Raw genomic sequence first — 23,286 nt, 5'->3', positions numbered from 1 at the left:
CTCCCAAGTCTTAAAAAAAGACCGTAAGGCTGTACAGTAGATCTGCACATTCACTCTGATCCAATAAGGATCTCATGTTCCAATAATCTGGGAAACTCTAAACTTACTCTATCCATAAACTCACTGGGTCAGCTAATAGGGAATACCAAGCTTCTAAGAAAGTATCCCAACTCTGTAAAACAAGGGTTTATTTGTCTAGGCCATGATCTATTAGTTGAAAGAAGGACATTATCCAAGGAATGATAGCAAAGTATCTAAATTATCCAATACCAACAATTACAAGACAGTTAAGGGGATTTCTTTCATAAGCTGGGGGATTATAGACAATGAGTATCAGTTTTTTTTCTGAAATAGCAAAGTCCTTATATGATTTGATTCAGTCAAACATCTGAGAACCATTCTCATGGAATGCAGAAATTGTAAATGTCTTCAGTAATCTCAAAATATTTCTTCAATAAGTACCAATGTGGATCTACCAAATTATTATAAACCTTTGTTTTTGCTTGTACGTGAAATGTTAGGCCATACATTAAGGGTATTAATGCAAAAACACAACAGACATTAAATGCCATTGCTTATTAAAACCTAATTAAGTAGGCAATAATCACCAAGCCTTATCTTCCTTCTCCCAAATCTGTTTACTAAATTAGCCAAAACATATTCAAGTTTTGTAATAGAATTACATTCAGACCTGATAGTACCACATGAAATTCAATGCCTATTATTGACAAAGCCACACAACAATTTTTGTCTAGTTGATTGATTATAAAATACTGTTACTTTCTCTTAATATTAAACATACATTTATACTCTCAAATCATCAACTTCAATGTTCTTGCCTATATTTCTGTAGTCTTATAATTTCCCATTCCCAGAACATACCTTTAAGACATTTTCATAACAAAATCCTTACTTTATATTGTTTCTGAATCTTACCTTACAAATGAAAAGGGAAAACATCAGACGAGGCATGCAATACCACTCCAGATTCCCTTGTAGAATCAAGCTTTTTTTTTTTTTATCACAAGTCAAACCAGCTCAAGTGGCTAAACTAGTGGCCCATTGTAGGTCATATCAATTTGATTAATATAAAAGGCCAAATATAATCATTCATAGCTGATAGATTTTTGGAGGGGTCCATACCTTTGAAATGCCATGAAAACGAAGCTGTTTCTTAACCTTCTCAAATACTACCATAAAATCATTGAACAACAAATACATGAACTAGATTTTTAAAATTATCTTTTTTTAAAGATACATGAATCACACCATAAGTTACATTAAAAATATAAGAAAAAGAAAGAAAAAAGAAAAAAAAATAAGGGGTTCCTATATACCCCACTCCCCACATCTCCCACTCCTCCTACATCAACAACTTTTTTCATTGGTGTGGTACATTCATTGCATTTGATGATTGCCTTTTGGAACATTGCTACACAGCAAGGATTTTAGTTTATGTTGTAGTTTGCACTCTCTCTCAGTCCATTCAGTGGATTGTAGCAGAATATATAATGTCCTGTATCTAACCCTGCAATATCATTGAGGACAATTCCAAGTCCCGAAAATGCCCCAATATCACACCTTTTTTCCTTTCCCTACCTTCAGCAACTCCCTCAGCCACTGTTTCCACATCATTGATATAATTTCTTCCATTGCTAGAGTCACAATAATTCTATGGTAGAATACTAGTAAATCCACTCTAATCCATAATGTATTCCTCCATCCTGAGGACCCTGGGATAGCAATGTCCACTCCACCTGTAAATTGAGAGGGGGCTTAGACCCCACATGGCTGATGGATGGAATTCTCCTGCTTGCAGCTATAGACTCTTTCAGTTCCCTGCTGTGGTGGTTGGCCATCCTCACCTCCCTGTTAGCTGACCTCAGTAAGTCCAATGAATCAGAGAGCAGGTGTTGCAATTCCACTGAGGTTCAGGGCCCAGGTGACACATAGACAGTCCAGAGATTCAAGTCTCTTGAGCATACATCAACCCCAATGCCAACCACAGGTTCAGCAAAAGTGACAGAAGAGACATGCATAGAGAGACCACATCTGATTCCAACTCCATCACACCCAGGAGCACAAATTCCAAAGTAGGACCCATTGGCAAGGCACTGAACTCCAGAGCCATCTGTCATGGCCATAGGACATTGTTGTCTCTGTAGCCCTTAGGAGTACCTCTACCTGGGGTTGTATCTACTTTGGCTATCTCTGGGATCCTGCTGATACATGCACAAGCGTGACTCCTCTGATGACCTACCAACTCATTTTGAAGTCTCTCAGCCATATAAACTCATTTGTCTTTACCATTTCCCCCTTTTATTCAAGGTCTTTTTCTAATTGCATCACTAGCTGGTGCTTGGTAGTAATCCCTTGGTGCCAGGGAGGCTCATACCTGAGAGTCATGTCCACACTGAGAGGGGGGTGGGGGGGTGGGTGGAGGCGGAGGGATGTAATGCATCTACATGGTGAGTTTGGCTCAGAGAGTGGCCACATTTGAGCAACATGGTGGTCCTTGGGAGGTAATTCTTAGGCACCCTGCAACTCTAGGCCTAGTTTAAATTAATGAATTAGTTTTATGTTTTGTTCTACCCAATAAAATTGTGTTTAGAAAGATAGAGGCTCACCATAAAAGACATAAATGAATCCAGAGGAAATACTTAAGCAGGGCATTATGCTAAACTAGCAATGCTGATGCAAGTCCTGTGCAAAGAACTTTCATAAAACAAAAAAAATCCAAGTTAAAAAATTCCATTCATGGGTATCACCAACTCTGAAATAAAATACTGAAAATGATTGGATTGTAAGATCCATGATGATAAGTTCTGGAAGAGCCAGGATGGCAAAATGGTGGCACAAGATAACCCCAAATGGACACTTGCTAAAATACTTCAGGGGATAATCCATCATAAAAGTAACAAATTAAGTATTAAGAAAACACAGTATTAAGCAAACACTGATAGGTAAAGTTTTCTTGAGTATCAAAGAATGTATCCAATTCATACCTTATCTGTAACTGACATAATCATGGAAAAAGTATAAAGGTGTGACAAGACAAGCCCATGTTCTAATACACCGCATTGAACACTTCTAAATAAAATTTATCATATAGTTGCCTTCCCCTATGGATTATGAATATTTACTAGTGATAGTATGTTTTTCTAGATGTGTAGTCTTCATAACCCAAAACTACCACAATCACCTCATCTCCCATCATCTCTAGTTGTCTCATACTTCTCCAAGAACAAGGCTAGAATTTTGCATGACACTAATTATGTCCACTTCAGTGGGAGTCACAGAAGCTCAATGTCACAGATGTGATTTAGTTAGTTCCATAAGGCACAAACTACCCTGGCATTCCAGAAAATGTAGGTAGCACAACCCGAAAGTTTTAGAGACGATTGCCCTACAGGGCATATTTTAACTGATTGGAGACAGGAAAGAGATGGCAGATACATTGCTCTCCCTTCCTTCAATTGATGGATATACCACGATTTCCATCCCCAAATAGACTGTTCCAAAATGCAGTCATTATATACAACCTCTCCAAATACATTATGTATGACCCAGCAATCAGCTGTGTATTCTTTTGAAGTGGTAGCTGACTCAGTAAAGCACCATCTTTATTTGATTTTCCTCCATTCCTCTTTTGCTTCCTTTCCCCTCCATATTTATTCCCTCCATGAAAGATTTACCTTCATTTCTCTCTTCTAGAAAATCTAGGCTAAGACAATTTATACTAGAAAGAATCATAAAAAGTAGGACCTCAGTCTAGTAATGTGAAATTGCATTTCCCACATCTGAAAACAATAGAAACCAAAATTGCTGGTGATAAGTGACATAGTAACAATTCCTGATATTTAGTGGAATCAATTACTAAAGCTTTCACCTGTGATTGATTAGGATAATGTGCAGGGTGAATGAAAGGAATTGGAAGATCAAGTGATGCTGCTCTGATCAGAGTGATGCAATGATAATTATAAAGAATGCAGTGCTTGGTGGCTACATTAAACAGCAAGGGAAGTCTTGCAAAAATAAAATGATGACCTCAATGTAGCTAATTGCTAACATTAAGTGATGCTATGAAACCAGAGAGTTTCAATAGTAGCTTTAAAGAAGACTCTGTTCTATTACAGTCATAGGAAACACTGTGCAAAAATATTTGGTCTGATTATAAGGGATGCAGTACTGAAAAGAATAATGATGTTCAATGATTGAGTTCTTCAATCATCAAATAAATGCTATGATGGAGTGGGACCCTGTGGCATATGAGAAAAGTTGATGATATTAGCCCCACATTTCCCCTAACCCTCTTTACTAGAAGCAGTAATACCTCTTCCCTTGTAGAAGAAAATCTTCTAGTCTTGCCTGAAGACTGCAACCACTTCAACTAAACCATTGTCTCACAAATTTTGTTTTTCTCAACCTCTACCACTTCATTATTACTAAGCTGATAAATATGATCAGGGATCAGCACAACCTGAGTAGAGATGTATAAGATCTGCTTAGGGAAAAAAAAAATTCATGTCAAAAGAACCGTAGAGACAAATAAGTGCCAGTAGATGCTAGGTAAATATGTGAGTGTGTGGATCTTGATGGTGGTATATCTAGCAAGGGAAGGTGTGCTGATTTTGATGGATTTATTATATAAATTTGATAGAGTAAATGGTTAGATAGATAGATGATAGATTCCAAATCAAACTGAGGCCATTTGTTTTCTTTTTTTTATTAGAGAAGTTGGGGGTTTACAGAACAATCAGGATTCCCATACACCACCCCACCAACAAGTTCATTGGGTGTTCAATATTTATTACAATTGATGGATAGCATATTTTCATAATTGCACTGTTATAAAAGTCTATGGTTTAACTTAGGTTTCACTCTTGTATAATGTAGTTGCATGGATTTTTTTTTAAGTTTTTATTCTGTTGCCATATATCTAATCTGGTATTTCCCCTTTTAATCATACTCAGATATATATTTCACTGCTGTTAATTATGTTTAAAATGTTGTGCTACCATCACCACCATCCATTACCAAAACATTCCCATCATTCCAAATAGGAACACTACACATTTTAAATCTCCACTGCCCATTGTCTATACCCATCCCATCTCCTGGTAACCTAGATTCTAGATTCTGACTCTATGATTGTGTTTATTCTAATTGTTTCAAATCAATGATATCATATAATATTTGTCTTTTGGTTTCTGATTATTTCATTAAACATGATGTCTTAAAGGTTCATTCATGTTGTCAAATGTTGTAGCAGTTTGATATGGTTATGCCTTCCAAAAATATATACTGGATTATGTTTGTAATCTGGTCTGTACCTGGGCATGATTAAGTTATGATTAGGGCTTTGATTGGGCCACATTATTAGGGAATTGAGTCCCCATTCCTTGATGGGTGGGGACTCACAGAAAGGCATGGCAAAGGATAGAGTTAGGGGTTTTTGGTGTTGGAGTTTTGATGTTGGAGTTTGATGCTGAAGCCTGAAGCTGGAGCCCTAGGAAGTAAGCTCACAGAGGAAACAGAAGCAAGCCCCAGGAAGAGAAGAACTCTAAGCCTGGAAAGAAGCAAGCCCTGGGAAGAGAGGAACCCAGGAAGCCTGAACCCCTGCCAACATCAGCAGCCATCTTGCTCCAACACATGAAAATAGACTTTGGTGAGGGAAGTACCATAACACTTTATGGCCTGGTATCTGTAAGCTCCTACCCCACATGAATACCCTTTATAAAAACCAATCAATTTCTGGTATTTTGCATCAGCACCCTTTTGCTAACTAATACAAATGTTTCAGGACTTCATTCCTTTTTATGGTTGAATATTATTCCATGTATGTAAATAGCATTTTGTTTATCCATTCATCAGTTAATGGACACTTGGGATGCTTCGCTCTTTTGGCAATTGTGATTAAAGCCACTATGAACATTGATGTGCAAATATCTGTTCAAGTTCCTGCTTTCAGTTGTTTTGAATATATACCTAGTAGTGGGATTGCCAGATTATATGCTAGTTCTATACTTAGCTTTCTGAGGAACCACCGAACTGTCTTCTACAGTGACAGAACCATTGTAAAATGGCTGCACCATTTTACATTGCAACCAGTCATGAATGGATGTTCCTATTTCTCCACATCCTCTCCAACACTGTTATTTTCCTTTTTTAAAACAGCAGCCATTCTAATGAAATGGTATCTTATTGTGATTTTCTGTGCATGAGTCTTTTTTTAATAAAAATAATTTATTTTTAAAGAAGCTTTAGATTACTTTAATGTTACATTAAAAATATTGGGGATTCCTATATACCCCTCACCCCTCCCACACTTTCCCCCATTAACAACATCTTTCATTAGTGTGGCATATTTGTTATAATTGATATATAATTGTTATAATTGATGAACAAATATTGAAGTATTGTTACTATGGTCTATAATTTACATTATGGTTTATACTTTGCACCACACAATTTTATAGATTTTGATAAAATGTATAATGCCTGTATCCATCATTGCAAGATTTTGCAGAACAATTTCAATATACCCAAACTTCCCCATGTTACACCTTTTCTTTTCTCTTCCTCCCCTCAGAATCTCTTGTAACCACTATCTTTATATAAATGTTATAAGTTCTTCATTACTAAAATAATAATGTCTACTTTAGTCTGAAGTTGTATTTCCTCTTATGATCGTTCATTCCTCAATCTTGAGGATTTTAAGATGGTGGTGCCCACTCTGTTTCCAATTATGAGAGGGTTTAGATCTGATGAAGCAGATGGGTGGAACTGTCTTGCTTACAGTTGTAAACAATCTCTGCTTCTTGGGATAGGTATTGTCCATCATCCTTTTGTTAGTTGTCCTGGGTGAGTCTGATGAATTGGAGATAGGTGTTGGCTACCACTCTGCTGAGAGTTAGGGCTCAACCAGCATATGAACAGCCAGAAGCTTTAAATCTCTGGGGAATGTATTCAACAATTATAGTGCTAATTATAGGTTCAAATAAAAGAAGCAGAAGAACCAAGTGTAGGAAAATTATAAATGAGTCAAACTCTGATACATTGAGGAGATAGGTTATCATATATTCCAAGGTAAGGCCCACCAATGGGGTACCAATTTCCTGGGGTTGTCTGCTCTGCCTATAATGTCTGTAGAGGTCTCAGCAGCACCCTTGCTTGAGGCACTATTACTGTGGCAGTTAGTGAGATCTTCCAGAGACATGTATAAGTGTAACTTCTGGAATGACCTCCTGACTCACTTCAAAATCTCTTGGCCACAAAAACTCATTTGTATTTACCGCTTCCCCCTTTTGGTTTAGGTCTTTTTTCAAACGTGTTGCTAGTAGGTGCTGGGTAATAATCCCTCAGTGCCAGGGAAGCTTATCCCTGAGAGTCATGCCCCACAATGGGGAGAAGGTAGTGAGTTTATATGCTGAGTTTGGCTTAGAGAGGCCACATTTGAGAAACAAGGAGGTTTTCAGGAGGTAACACTTAACAATATACACTACTAGTATAAGTTTCAATTTCACAAGAACAAGGTTCATAAGTATAAGCATCTATATCAAGAGCATGGAGTATTTGGTCTGTCCTCCTTCACTAGGCACTGCCTATGTACTCTAGAGATTCTTGTGACTCTATTACAGAATACAGCAGGACTTCCCAGGATGGCTATCCTATTTTCTGTCGGTTATAGTGTAGATCTCCACCTGCTGAGACAATACCCCATGACCACATGAACACATTCATATTCCATGGAGACAGGCCCCAGGTGCACTCCTCCCACACATCCCCCTAACACTGACACCCCACACAAGTAATCCTCCCCTGCTGCAGTTACAACCTTTCTGAGATCCAAAACCTCAAAAGCAAAGCCAAGAGATAATAAAATAAATTTCAATATATAATATTTATATACATATTGTATTGTGATATTGCATGTTGACAATGCTGGAATGTGAGGGTGAGCAGGGTAGGGGGTGTTAGGTTGGACTATCCATGGGACTGGGGGAAGTGTTGAAGGAAAATACAGGCGAACTCTTGGGATATGTATGTCTGTGGTTAAAACTGCAATGGTGAGATTGTTCTTTGGGCAAATATGGCAGCACTTCAGTGGTAGGGGATATGTGGGAAAGGGTGCACCTGGTGCATGCCTCTATGGAATATGAATGTGAGGCATATCTGTATTGACAGGTACAAGCCATTACAGATTTTTTTCAGCTCCTATAAGTGTTTTCAGATCCTATAAATGTTATAAATGTTTATGGAAACCATATCATAAACTATTAAATATTATTAGTAGTAATGCTTCAATATTTGTTCATCAATTCAAATATATGTACCTTACTCATGTGGGTAAGTTGTTGGTAGGGGAGCATATGGGGAGTATATGAGAATCCCCCCTATTTTTTATGTGACTTTTTTGTAACCTAAAGCTTCTTGAAAAATAAGGTGAAAAAAAGAAAAGACACTTGGGGAGCATACAGAAGAAATTGTCAATATGCATAAAAGATAACAGATCTTATCATGATTTTATTTGCATTTCCCTGATAACTAATTATATTCATCATCTGTTCATGTGCTTTCTGGCCATTGTGTATATTCTTTGGAAAGATGTCTGTTCAGGTCTTTTGTCCATGTTATAATTGGGTCTGTCTTTTCATTGTTGAGTTGTGTGATTTCTTTATATATTCTGAATATTAATCCCTTATGGATATTGTGGCTTCCAAATAATTTCTCCCATGAAGTAGGTTGTCTTTTCACTTTTGTGTTTAAGACCTTGAATGCATAAAAGTTTTTAATTTTGATGAGATCTTACGCCTTTTTTGTACACAAATATGTGCACTTCCATTAATATCTTTTTTTTTAATGATTTGCTTTTTTTGTTGTTTTACCATATTAAGTGTCTTATCATTTCTATCTGGATATTTTTCATCTATTTTCCTTGTGGTTACGATGAGGTTAAAAGTTCAACACCCTCAATATATATATTTGTTTTCATACTAACTTAACATCAATAGCATGTGCATATACTTTTCCAATAACTTCTGTCCCCCCACCATTGTTTCAGTACTTGTTACCACTTATATTTTTGTACAATTTTACATCCAAAAACAGTTTTATCATTACTTTTTATGAATTTGTATTTTAGTACCTGTAGGAAGTAAGAAGTAACATGATATACCAAAGAAAACACTACAATAGTACTGGCATTTATAATTACCCAAATGGTTATCTTTACCACAGGTCTTTATTTCTTCATGTTGCTTTGAACCATGTCTAATGACCTTCCCTTTCATTCTGAAGATCTCCTTTTAGTGTTGCTTTTAGGACTAATGTTGATGAACTCCCTTAGTTTTTGTTTACCTGAGAATTTCTTAATCTCATTTTTGAAAGAGTTTCACTGGATATAAAATTCTTTGCTGACGGTTGTTTTCTTTTAGCACTTTAAGTATTTCAACCCATTGGTTTCTTAACTCCATAGTTTCTGATGGGAAATCAACTCTTAATCTAACTAGGATTCCCTTGTATATAACATGTTCCTTTTCACTTGCAGATTTCAGAACACTCTCCTTGTTCTTTGCATTGAATAGTGTAATCAATATATGACTGAGTATATTTTTCTTCATTTTTATTATAGGTGTTCTCTGAGTTTCTTGGATGTGCATATTCATGTATTTTGCTAAGTTAGGTAAGTTCTCCATCATCATTTCTTTGCATATACCTTCTGCCCCTTTCTGTCTTCTCTTTCTGGGATTCCCATTAATATGTATATTTGTGCACTTGATGGTGCACCATAATTTTAGGCTATTTTTGCTTTTAATAGTTCTTTTTCCTTTCTGCTTCTTAGCCCAACTCATTTCAAGTGTCTTGTCTTCAAATTCATGGATTCTTTCTTCTGCAAGCTCCCATCTGATCTTGAAGGCTTCCTGGGCATTTTTCATTTCAATTATTTTGGTCTTCAACTCCAGTATTTCTGTTTGATTCTTTTTAAGATTTCTTTCTCTTTCTTAGACTATCACAATGCTCATTCATTGTTTTCCTAATAACATTTAGTTCTTTCTCTGTATTTTCCTTCATTTTCTTTAGCATTTTTAAGATTTTTTTTTTTAAAGCTTTGTTATGTCTACATTCTGGTTTTGTTCATTGGTGTTTTCTGTATTTTTATCTTCCTCCTTTGGATAGCACATGATTTCCTGTTTGTCTTTTACTCTTTTTTTGTACACTGTACATTTTAATATTTTAAAATGTTTACTCTGGCATTTATTTCCTGAGATGTCTTTTTCTTGGTTTTTGTATCCAGCTAGTGATAAGACAGAGGTTTTCCTGAGCATCAGCCCTCCTATCAAGAAGGTCTCCCAGGGTGAATATCTGTGCTGTGTTTTCTCTTTCTGGGACTCTGTCTTGTCCTGGACTTTTGCTTGTCAGTTGTTTGGGTAATTCCCTGTCTACAAGAGTTTGGTTGCCCCTGTTTCCCAGGAGACATCCCTCTTTTGAGTGTTTGAAGCCAGCAGGCTTTTTTTCCCCCAGACTTTTTGACTTTATGGTGTTTTACACTCCTTTTGTTGTCTCAAGCTGCTTTTGCCTGGAGGGCAAATTCTGAGAGGAAGGTTACTCCAGAAGACTTTCTCAAGTCAGTTTTTCTCAGCCAAAAGAAGGCCAGGGACCTAAGCAGGGGATGCAGACTGGCTCCAAAGTACTGTGGGAAGGGGATGAAGAAGGGTGTCAAAAACTTCTCTGACAGGTCCTGGAAGCTGAACCCTCCTGGCCTGCCCAGAAAATGCAGCCCTGCAGCTAAGTGAATGTTACAGACATGAGGAAGCACTGCATCTTTAAATCTCCACAGAGGGCCTCCACCAACTTCTGGGAAGGGTTGAAACAATAGCTGCCCTCAGAGCCAGGCCTTCAGTGATCCTGAATTGGCTAAGCAAAAGCCATGATCAGCGAATATTCTTGCAGAAGAGGAATTTTGTGTCCCTTTCTGTCACCAGTGAGCTAGCCAAGGACTGGACTCTAAGGTGACCTGCTGTGAGAGCGGGGAATGGTCACCAGCAGCCTCTATGCAGAGAGAGTAATTTACTATTCTTTACTAGAGCTTATCAACCTCTTCCTCCCACTCTTCCCTGGATGCTGTACAGTTGTCCATGCTCTTCTGTCCTCCAGAGTTTCAAAATAGTTGTTTTAGAGTTACTGCCTGTTTTGTTTTGTTTTGTTTTGCTTTTTGGTTGTTGTTTTTGTTTTGTTTAAGAACTGAATCCTGAAGACCCCTACTCTGCCATCTTCCCTGGAAGTCCTCATTGACTAACTTAACTGAGGTCATTTTGCAGTGTAACTAGAAATAGAAATACTGAATCCATTTCAAGGAATTGATGCCCCCCACCCTTAATAAGCAACATCATAGATAACAGTTCATAGTGGGAATTGGAGGACTAGTGATAAATTCACCTACCCTATTGTTATTTATACAGGCTTCAACTTTGTAATTGGGTTGATATCTTTAGCAGCTAGCAGAAAGATTCACATTGGTTCTACGATCTGTATTATAAGGACCACTTTATAGGCTACACTGAAGACCTGATTTGCCACCTGTGACCAGGACAGTAAATTAGAAGCAATATTCTTGGAAGAATGTTGGAGGTCAATGTAACCATCAAAGACTTGAGTGTTACTCTATCACATCCCCATTCAATTCATCTGTGTTTCTGCACAAACCAGATGAATCACAGCTGATGAAGGTTGACTACTGTAAACTAAACTTAATTCACTGGTAGCCAAAATTAAAGGTGTTTTGTCTTATGTAATATCTTTATTGACCTAACAACATGGACTCTGGTATTTTATACATAAATGCATTTTGGAAGGCTTTTTTCCCCCCTCAATCATCAATCAAAGAAAGGGTCAAAATCTGTCTTGCCTTAATGCTATGCTAACTCTTACATCTTTGTTGTAACATAGGCATCAGGGACATTGGTTATCTTGACATTCCAGTGAAAATGACATGATTCCATTACACTGATGACATGATGCTGTGCCATCTTGCAGAACTGGGCAAGTATTTTAGGTGCTCTAGTAAGACACATGCTTGATGGGCAATAAGCACCCTAAAATTCAGGGAATTTCTACAATGTTGAAGTTTTTGCAATATCTTTTACTTTGTACTGGCATTGATTTTTCCCTTCTAGAATCATTTTATACTGTAAATATTGGTTTGGATTCCATGCCTACTGTGGTTTTGATAACAGCAGCATTTTAGAGCTAATAGACCATTAATTTATAAACTAATCTATTCCTCTGGATGTGACACACTTTTTTTTGGTAACAGGAAGAGAGGAAATATTTTCTTTTTTAAAAATTTGGATGACTTTTATATCTTTTTCTTTTTTAATATATTTTTAATTTTTTAGAAAAGATACTCAGATTACATAAGATGTTACACACAAAAATATAAGGGATTCTCATATGTCCCACTCCCCATACCTCCCATTTTTCCCCACATCAACAACATCTTTCATTAGTGTGGTACATTCATTGCAATTGATAAGCACATCTTGGAGCATTGCCACCAAGCAGGGATTATAGTTTACATTGTAGTTTACACTCTTTCCACTCAATTCTGTAGGTTATGACAAGATATATAATGACTTCTGTCATTGCAATGCCATTCAGTACAATTCCTAAGTCCCAAAAATGCCTCTGTATTACAACTGATTTCCCTCTCCCTGACCTCAGAACCTTCAGTGGTCACTGCCTCCACATCAATGATATAAGTTCTTTCATTGCTAGAATCACAAAAAGTCTTTAGTAGGATATCAGTAAGTCCACTCTAGTCCATAGTTCAGTCTCCAATCCTGAAGATTCTGGGATGGTGATGCCCACTCCACCTCTAAGTGAGAGGGGGTTTTGATCCCACACAGCTGGTGGATGGGACTCTCTTGCTTGGAGTTGTAGGCTCTCTCAGTTCTTTGGTATGGTGGTTACCCACCATCACCTCCTTGTTAATTGTCCTGGGTGAGTTGAATTAACAGGAGAGTAGTTGTTGCAACTCTGTTGAGCCTCAGGGCCCAGCTGGCACATGGACAGTCCAAAGATTCAAGTCTCTTGAATGTACATCTACCAACTCCAGCACCAGCTATAGGTTCAAAGAGAAGGGACAGAAGAGCCATGCATAGCAAAACCACAACTGAGTCCAACTCTGTCATACTGGAAAGCACAAACCCCAAAGTAGGGCCCACTGACAAGGCACCAAACCCATGAGCTATCTGTCATGACCATAGTGCCTGGGTGTCTCCATAGTCCTCAGGAGCCCTGCTATTTGGGGTAGTGTCTAATTTGGCAGCCAATGAGATCCTGCTGAGACGTGCATTAGGATAATGTCTGGAATGACCTGCTGAATCACTTTGAAGTCTCTTAGCCACATAAACTCATTTGTCTTTACCCTTTCTCCCTTTTGGTCAAGGTCTTTTTCAGTTGCTTTGCTAGTTGGTACTTGGTAGTAAGCCCTCAAAGCCAGGTAAGCTCATCCCTGGGAGTCATGTCCCACACTGGGGTGAAATTATTGCATTTATATGCTAAGTTCAGCTTAGAGAGAAGCCACATTTGAGTGACAAGGAGGCTCTCAGAAGGTAACCTTAGGCACATTAAGATTCAATTTCAAGAATAAAGTTTCATAAGCACAGCCATCAATATCAAGGGCCCATCAGTGAACCATCCTCCTTCACTAGCCATGGCCTCTGTACTTGGGGGATTCTTGCTCTTGCAACAGAAAATGGGGCAGAGTTCCCCAGGATGGAAATTCAATAGTTTTTCTGTGATTGTGTGAATCTCCACCCACCATGACAATGCCCCACAAACATTTGAAAGCATTTATTGTCCTTATATGTATGCCCAGGTGAGCTTCCCCCATATATCCCCCTTCACTGACACCCCACACAAATGGTCCTCTCCTGCCACAGTTGGAACTCTTCTGTGATCTGAAACTTCTTATAAAATGAAGCCAATAAAATAGCCAAATACAATTAATAAGAAAGTGAAATAATTATAGTCTTAAAAACAGGAAATAATATAGAAAAAAAATAAAAAATAAAAAAATAAGAAATTGGGATAATAAAAAATAATGAAAAAAGAAAAAGAAAAAATTATTTTTACATTTTGCCTTTCATCATTGTAAGATCTGTCATCCTATATTTACAGTGACATTTTCTTCAATTATTCCCCCAGTGACTTACTTTTTTCATTTTGTCTTCAAAGAAGTTTCAGGTCACAGCAAAGTCACATATAGAATAGAGGGGACTCCCATATATCCAACATCCTCCCACTTTTCCCCCTTCCTCTATTAATAATATTTTATATGTGGATGGTACTTTTCTTGCAACTGATGTATAAATATCAAAACATATCTACCAATCATGATCAGTAGTTTAAATTATGGTTCACATTTTGGACAATACAGTTTTACAGATATCGATGAAATTTAACATGGACTGTATCCATCATTACAAGATCATGTAGAACACTCCCATCACCCTCAAAATGCCACATTTTCCATCTATTCTGTTCCTCCCTCACCTGTCCCCACAGGACCCACTGCAACCACCAGGCTTCTCTTTGCATGACCAGATTTATAATTACTTGTAACAACACTGAGGGCTTGATACACTGGTCTATCCTTCCCTATTGGGCACCACCCATGCTCTTGAGAGACTCTTGCGCCTTTATTTGAGAACATATCTGGCCTCCCCAGGATGGGAATCCAGCACCTTCCAGCTCACTATGTGGGTCTCCACCCACTAACATAACACTATGTCAAGATGAACATTCACACACTACCTAGAAGTGTGCCCCTGCTACACCCTGGCCCAAATGCCACCCAGATCCAATGCCCTAAACCAGTAATCCTAACTTGCCCTATTGTCAAAAGAGCATTCCCAACATTGTAGTTTCAAACACGTACATCTTTAGTTAAATTTATTCCTAGGTATTTGATTCTTCTAGTTGCTATTGTAAATGGAATTTTTTCTTGATTTCTTCCTCAGGTTGTTCATTGTGGGTGTATAGAAACGCTACAGATTTTTGAATATTGATCTTATAACTTGTGACTGAATTCATATATAACCTTTTGAAGCTTTGTTGTAGTTTTCTCAGGGCTTTCTATGTATAGAATCATGTTGTCTGCAAATAGTGAAATTTTTACTTCTTTTCCAATTTGGATGCCTTTTATAACTTTTTGTTCTCTAAGTGCTCAAGCAAGTACTTCTAACACAATGTTAAATAGGAGTGGTGAAAGTGGGCATGTTTACCTTGTTCCCAGTGTTAAAGAAAAAATTTTAGAATTTCCTCATTGAATACGATGTTAGATGAGGGTTTTTCATATATACCCTTCATCATGTTGAGGAAGTTTCCTTCTATTCCTATCATCTTTTGTATTGTTTTTTATCAGGAAAAGGTACTGTATTTTGTCAAATGCTCTTTCTGCATTTATAGAGATGATCTTTTTTTTTAAATTTCAATCTCTTTATGTGATTCATTACATTGATTCATTTTCTTATGTTGAACTACCCTTCTATACCAGAGATGAAACCCACTTGGTTATAGTATATAATTCATTTGATGTACTGTTGAATGTGAATAGCAAGTATTTCATTGAGGTCTATAGTTTTCCTTTCTTGTGGCATCTTTGTTTTTGTCTTTGGTATTAGGGTGATGGTGGCATCATAGAATGATTTACACAATGTTTCCTTCACGTCTGTTTCCTGGAAGACTTAAGCAAGATTGGTGTTAGGTCTTTCTTGAATGTTTGGTAGAATTCACCTGTGAAGTCATCTGGTCCTGGGCTCTTCCTATTTGGGAGGTTTTTGATGACTAATTCTATCTCATTACTTGTGATTATTCTGTTAAGTTCATCAATTTTTTCTTCATCAATGTAGTTTGCTTGTGTGTTTCTAGGAATTTGTCCATTCCTCTAAGTTGTCCATCTTTTTAGCATATAATTTTTCAAAGTATCTTCTTATGATACTCTTTATTTCTGGGTCAGCAATGATATCTCCTTCCTTGTTTCTTATTTTATGTATTTGCATCTTCTCTCTTTTTTCTTTGGTAGTCTAGCTAAGAGTTTGTCCATTTTATTGATCTTCTCAAAAAACCAGCTTTTGATTTTATTTTTTCTAGTGCTTTATTATTTTCTATTTCATTTAGTTCTGCTTTAATCTTTGTTATTTCCTTCTTTCTCATTCCTTTGGGAGTTAGTTTGTTGTTCTTTTTCTAATTCCTTCAGGTGTTCACTTAGGTCTTTGATTTTAGTTCTTTCTTCTTTTTTAATATAGGCATTTATAGCAATGAAATTTCCTGTCTGCAGCTTTTGTTGTATTCTATAGGTTCTGATACATTGTGTTGTTATTTTCATTCATTTCAAGGTACTTACTGATTTCTTTGCAATTACTTTCTTTACCCACTGTTTGTCCAAGAGTGTATTGTTCAAATTCCATCTTCATACCCAGTCTGCTTCTCTTCCTTATGATTTCCAGCTTCATTTCATTATGGTCAGAGAAATTACTTTGTATTTCTGAATTCATTGAGAGTTGTTCTGTGGCCTAGCACGTGGTCTATCCTGGATAACGATCCATGTGCTCTAGAGAAGAATGTATATCCCATTGTATTTGGGTGTAATGTTCTATATATGTCTTTTAGGTCCAGGTTCTTTAATGTACTATTCAAAGTCTTTGTTTCTTTATTGATTCTCTGTCAAGATGTTCTGTCTAATGGTGATAATGGTATATTAAATTCCTCCACCATAATTGTAGAGGCATCTATTTCTCCACTTAGTTTTTCCAGTGTTTGCCTCAACTATTTTGAGGCACTCTGGTTAGGTTCATAATTGTTTATGATTGTTCTTTCTACTTGTTAAATTACCCCTTTTATTAATATATAGTATTTGTCTCTTACAATAATTTTGCATTTAAAGTCTATTTTGTTATATATATATTAGTGTAGCTACTCCTGCCCTTTTTTGGTTCTTGTTTGCTTACAGAATTGTTTTACAACAATCACTTTTATCCTCCTTGCTTGCCTTTGTCTAAGGTGGGTTTCTTGTTGACAGCATATAGATGAGTCATATTTCTTTATCCATACTGCTAATCTGTTTCTCTTGACTGGTGAGTTTAATCCATTAACATTTAATGCTATTAATGTCAAGGAATTACTTACAATAGTCCTATTTTCTTTTGGTTTATGTATGCCATATATTGTTTTTATTTCTTTTACCTTTTTAGTTGTTCTTACATTCTCCTCCAACTCTCTCTCCTCTTTTTCCTTTTGACCTTCAGAAATCCCTTTAATATTTCTTGAAGGGCAGGTTTCTTATTGACATACTATCTTAATTTCTGTGTATCTGTGAATATTTTGAACTCTCCCTCACTTTTGAATGCCATTTTCTGGATAGAGAATTATTTGCTGGAAGATATGTTCTTTTAGCATGTTTACTATGCCATACTACTGCCTTCTTGCCTCCATGGTTTCAAGAAGGAAAGAAAAAAGGAAAGACAAATTTAAAAAGTAAATAAAGAAAAAAAAAAGAGAGAGAGAGAAATAAAGACAAGGAAAATTGAAGGCCAAACAAAAGGAAGTAGAATGTCAGAACAACAACAGAAAGCAGAAGATTGAAAGATGAAAGAAGGAAAAGAAATAGCATAGGTATACAAAATTGGTAAACAAAAAAAGAGAAACAAAAGAAGGAGAAACAAAACAAAGAAGAAACAAGAAAGTAGCACCTGATTTTAAAAAGGATAGGACAAGAAAGAAGATTTAAAAAGTTAAAAAAAAAAAAAGAAAAACAAACAAACAAACATGCTAACACACACCAAAAAACATGGAAAACACAGCGTTCCTTCTTAGCCCCTACGAAGCTTCTCAGGTTGCCAATGTTCAAATCAATTACACTGTAGCCTGCCCTCTGCAGGTTTTGAACCAGGTTTTAGCAAGTAAACTAAGTTAAATTTTAAAAGGAACCTTTTAAGAAAAATAAGAGATCCAAGAAAAGTTAACACAGAAAGAATGTCTATATGTTTCCTGTCCTAAAGTATCAGATGATTGTCTGATAACTCAATAGATCACTTCTCTAAGAAGGCTCTGGAATTATATCAGGGACCTTGTATATTCAATGTGGGAACTCCTCCACTGGGCTAAATTTTCTCCTTGGGTCAGTTAGCCTTTTAGAAAGCTATCTGCCCATTTTTCCTTGGGCAGGTTAGAATCTTTGCAGTTTACCAGAATCTTGCTGACTAGGCACCTGTCTGTACTATCTAATTCTAATTACTTTCTCCCCCTGGTACTTTATATCGGCAGCCCTTTAGCGGAATAATACACTTAGTATCCCACATAATATTTCCTAGGAGCAGGGAACCATTTTTATGGCAAAGGGATGTAACAAATGACACAGATTTCTTCATTCTTACAAAGTATCCCATTACCAAAATAGGCAGCCAGATTATACAGTGGAATGGCATATAGAAAATTCATCTATGGTACAATTTCAGGAACAACATTTTGAGAGTTAGGCTGCTGTCTTCTGGGATGCAGTATACATACTGAACCAACAGCCAATATACGGTGCTGCGTTCCATTGCTAGAATCAATGGATCCAGTAAGAAAAAGGCAGAAATATAATTGGTCCCTCTCACTATCACTGCCAGTGATATGCTTGATGAATTTGTCCCTTCAATTACTAAAACCTTAAAGATTCTCAACCTAAAGGCCCTAGTTTCCAGGATCACTTCTGCCAGTAAAGTTTCCACTAAACTAAGAGCCACAGCAAACACTTGATCACTTGTGCTCCACATGCCAGTAGGCAAAGAAAAATTGTAAATAAGTAGTGATCATTAGGATCTACGTTTGCTAGTAAATCATGGGAGAAAGAGGAGAATTTCTTGAAATGAGGAGATTCACTGGGGTATCTCCACTGCTTCCATGGCAAGTGACAATGGACACTTAAAGCAAATGTCCAAATTGACAATAGACAATTAAAATAAACGACTTCAAAAGGGCAATGAAACTAAGAGTTCATTTGGGGATGAAAATCTGAGTTATGCCATAAGGAAAGCAACTCAGACCAGTCAAATATGGTGAGGATAATCTAGAATGGGTGATGAAAAAGGTAGCTTAATTATCTCAATTATAGTTTTCTGTTACTGCAAAGAAAACTACCTCCAAATCTTTGTGACTTAAAAACAACAATATTATTATAGTTGTTATTTTTCACATAAGGAATTTGGGAAGGACTGACCTGAGCAGCTTGTGGCTGCTGTGGAAGTTCTATAGTGTACCAACTGTGGAAGTTCTATAGTGGTTGGAGAATTCACGTAGAAGATACCTCACTCACAGTGCTAGGAAGTTGTTACTAGTTATTGCCAGGGAGAAAGTTGGTGCTAGCTGTCAGATAGAAGCCCAGTAGGGGTTTTCAGCCACGTGCTTCATTTCCCCTACACACAGCCTCTCCATGGGTCTTCTAGGCTTCTGGAGCTTCCTTACCATATGTAGCTGGTTTCAAGAGTGAGTGTTCCAAGAGATTAAGATGGAGGCTGCAAGAAGTTGAAGAAAATAAATTTTGCTATATTCTATTAGTTAAGAAAAAATCACTAAGAACAGCCTAGATTTAGCAGGAAGATAATTAGACTCTGCCAGTCAGTGGGTAGACGAGCAAAGTATCTGTGGCTATCTTTAACTCTGTTCCCAAGATCAGATATAAGAGCAAAACTGCAGTTTGATTTGCTTATATGTGTTAAACCCTTTATAGGTGATTACTTCTTTGGAAAGTAATGGCATCTTATTATCTTATGAGAAGGTTCAAACTGATCAGAACAGCGTGAGGTGTAGGCTAAATGGGATATAGTTTATGATCCTTCACAAATTTTTTAGGCCTACTTGGTCTTCTGAGCCTTGCCCACTTGCTTGCTTTGTTTCCTAAAATTAGTTCCCCCTGTGGAAGATAAGATCATTTCTTAAGTCACAAAGCTCATGCCCACCTTCACTTCATTTTCACACTAACAGCTGTCTCAGTGATCCCTAGATCACTAGTCTTGGACTGATCTGGGTTGCTTTTTCATCCCACCTTTCATAGAAGAACTCACAGCTGCTCTAATTCCTAAGTCCAACCATGACCAAAAGAGGATCTAGCTTCCCATGGGTTGATTTTTTCTTTAATAATAGTTTTATTCATATGCTATAAAATCCACCCATTTAATGTGTACAATTCAGTAGTTTTAGTATATCCAGAGAGTTGTGTATCCATCACCACTATCTAATTTTAGAACATTTTCATGATCTATGGGTTGAATTTTGATCTATGAGAGATAGGAGATGGATTGCAGCAGAAGATAAATTAACTACCCTTCTACCTAGTGACAGACTCTTTTGAGATGCAGTGGCTCCATATGGCCTCTCTGGACATGTCCAGCTCTACTAAACAACCAGCTGTGATTTCTTGTAAAATGGGACAATTCAGTAATCCAAAACCTTGTATGTGCTTTCCATCCTCCATGCCTTATTTGCCCTTTCCCATTCTCTTAATTTCTTGGAAATGAAATGTCCAATGAAGTGTTTAGTATATATGATTTGCCCAGGCTGTTTTCCAGGGGTTGGGTAAGACTTGTGGCATTCAAGAATCCCCACACTCTGACTTCAGTTTCATCTCTCTCCAGGCACACAGCCACAAAAACTGTTCATTGTATGCAAGCCTTCAGGCTATTCTTTTCCCAATGAGTGCACTCATTTTCTTATGCTGTTCCTTAAGTCTACAATCTACTTTCCTATGTCTCCAGCCACAAAAAATCTTGTTTCTCCTTTAAGACCCAGGAAAAAACACTTACTGAGTATTCTAATCCTTCTTTTATTCACACTCTTGAGTTCTTCCTCTTCTACTTCTAGTTAAGTATTTACTGCTTTTGCCTTGAATTATAGCCAACTTTTATCACCTGCCCCAATCACTTCCCAAACATTAAGCTCGCTTTGGGAACGGCCTCTTTGTTTATCCTCCTTTTCACTTGCATCTTCCAAGTTCCTGACACAGTGTCTTATACCTAGAAGGGGATCAATAGATGTTGAATTGAATATTAAGTTCCATTACAGAAAAAATGGTATTTCATATTAGATATATTGGTATGGATTTAAAGCAACGTTAGACCAGATATTAATCACTGTATCTGCCCTAAAAGTTTCATGCCTTTTAAATCTTCAAAGGATGTTTTCCAGAAGATCCAAATTACTTCACTTTATTTCTCTTAGCATGAGAAAAAAATGACATCACGATTGGGAAAGTAAAGTGTCTTCTTTTATACTCAATTCTGCCCTTGGTTAAATCATTTTGAAATTCTGTTTTTTCAGAAAATAGTTTGAATATATATTCAAGAAAAGATAAAAACATGGAGATTTAATAAGCCTGGAGAAATATCACAGTTTACCCAGGATATCCTGTTTTTTTCAGATAACTCAGAACCCTTTCCCATAAAAACATATGGTTATGAGGCATTACTTAACACTGAATCCTAATCAAACCCTAATAAAAATTTTTGAAGTGTTTCTTGGCTTGTATGCTTCCTCCTTTCAAATATTAGGCAGCCACTTAAGAAGGGTTAGTTCTGCAACAAACTTGGGCTTTTGACATAAAGAACAGTGGTCTAGTGCATTGTTAAACAGATCGTGCTGATTTCAACTGGAAAAAAAATAATTGTGTTCAGCGAAACTTGATAATGAGCTCCATTTTAATTTACAGGACACCAAAGCAATCTCAAATTATTATTACAATATGCTAATAATTAAATGGTGGATCATTTAAATAATACCAAACAGCAGATGATGACACGGTATCATCAATCTCTGCCTCATCCACACCACAAAATTCTAATGACTTGCTAGTTAGCAAGCATTCATGTTGAGATGTTAATAAATGGTTTTTGCTCTTAGCAGTAAGAATTGAGCTACCCAAGAGGCTGACACAAGGGTTCTCATAATGGATCTATCTGAGGCCAACTGAAGGTCTCTAGGATATTTTAGACATCGGTCAGGAGTCTACCTTAAGAAGGTTTTACCTTTCACTCCTAATTTGAAACCACTAGAAGAAATCAAGAGAAATAAAACATGCTTCAATTTAGGACAAAGAAGACAACTTACAACTGCTAGAGAGACATTACTCTATCTTAAGTAAATGGAAATATGATTTTAAAGCAATGTCTGTTCTTTAGCATTACAGTCAGTCCTTCTTTCAGTGTCTTCCAAATTGTAGATGAATTCTCTGAGATTAGGTCGTTTTCTATGGACTCAGATTTCAGAATTCAGACTGGATTCAACTTTTACAGATGGTATTTATATACTCTCCTTTATAATAAGGAACCTAAATATCAAACAATTACTGTTGACATTCCCCTTTGGAATTTCCCTAATTGCCTTTATCAGCCAATGTAACTTGCTATCTATCTTGAGACTATTCAGTGTGCAGTCTCCTTGCTTGAGCAGTTTATTTTTCAATAAACTTGAATTATTATTTAAAAACAAAACACTATGGTGTTGATACTAAGGTAAAGGTCCTCACTGAGAAAAAAATTGCTAATCACATATTTATGTTCATCATTCTTTCTTGGTACACATTTTCCTTTTTGACACCTATATATATTTCTATATTTCTATTTTCATTGTGCTTTGATACCCAGATCTCTTCTAATTATGGAAATTTTATTTCAAAAATAATATAAATTTGAGTTCCAAAAGAGCCAGTATCTTTGTCTTATTCAATGATAAATCTCAAGTATATGCCAAGAAGATAAATTGTGCTGAATGAATATTTGTTGAAGGAAGGAAGGAAAGCTAGATAGGTAGAAGGAAGGAAAAAGGATGAAAAAAAAAAGGAAGAAAGAAAAGCTTTCTTGACTCACTATTTTTCTTCATGTAACAGGAGTATTATTTTTTTACTTTTTATTTTTAAAGAAGATTTAGAATACATAAATGTATTCTAAATACATGCTCACCCCTCTGCCTCCCACAATTTCCCACATTAACAACATTCTTCATTAGTATGGTACATTTTTCACAATTGATAAACACGAATTGAAGCATTGCTACTAACTGTGGACTATAGCTTACATTATAGTTTAAACTCCGTTCCATGCAATTTTGTAGGTTATAACAAAATATATAATGGCCTGTATCTGTGATTGCAATGTCATGCAGGACAATTCCAATGCCCTGAAAATGCCCCCCAATATCATACCTATTCTTCCCTCTCCCTCACCCCAGAACCTCTGGTGGCCACTG

This window comes from Dasypus novemcinctus, chromosome 5 (genome assembly GCF_030445035.2).
Source record: "Dasypus novemcinctus isolate mDasNov1 chromosome 5, mDasNov1.1.hap2, whole genome shotgun sequence".
Taxonomy (NCBI): domain Eukaryota; kingdom Metazoa; phylum Chordata; class Mammalia; order Cingulata; family Dasypodidae; genus Dasypus; species Dasypus novemcinctus.
The sequence above is the reverse complement of the archived record's forward strand: the minus strand, read 5'-3'. Positions refer to the sequence as shown.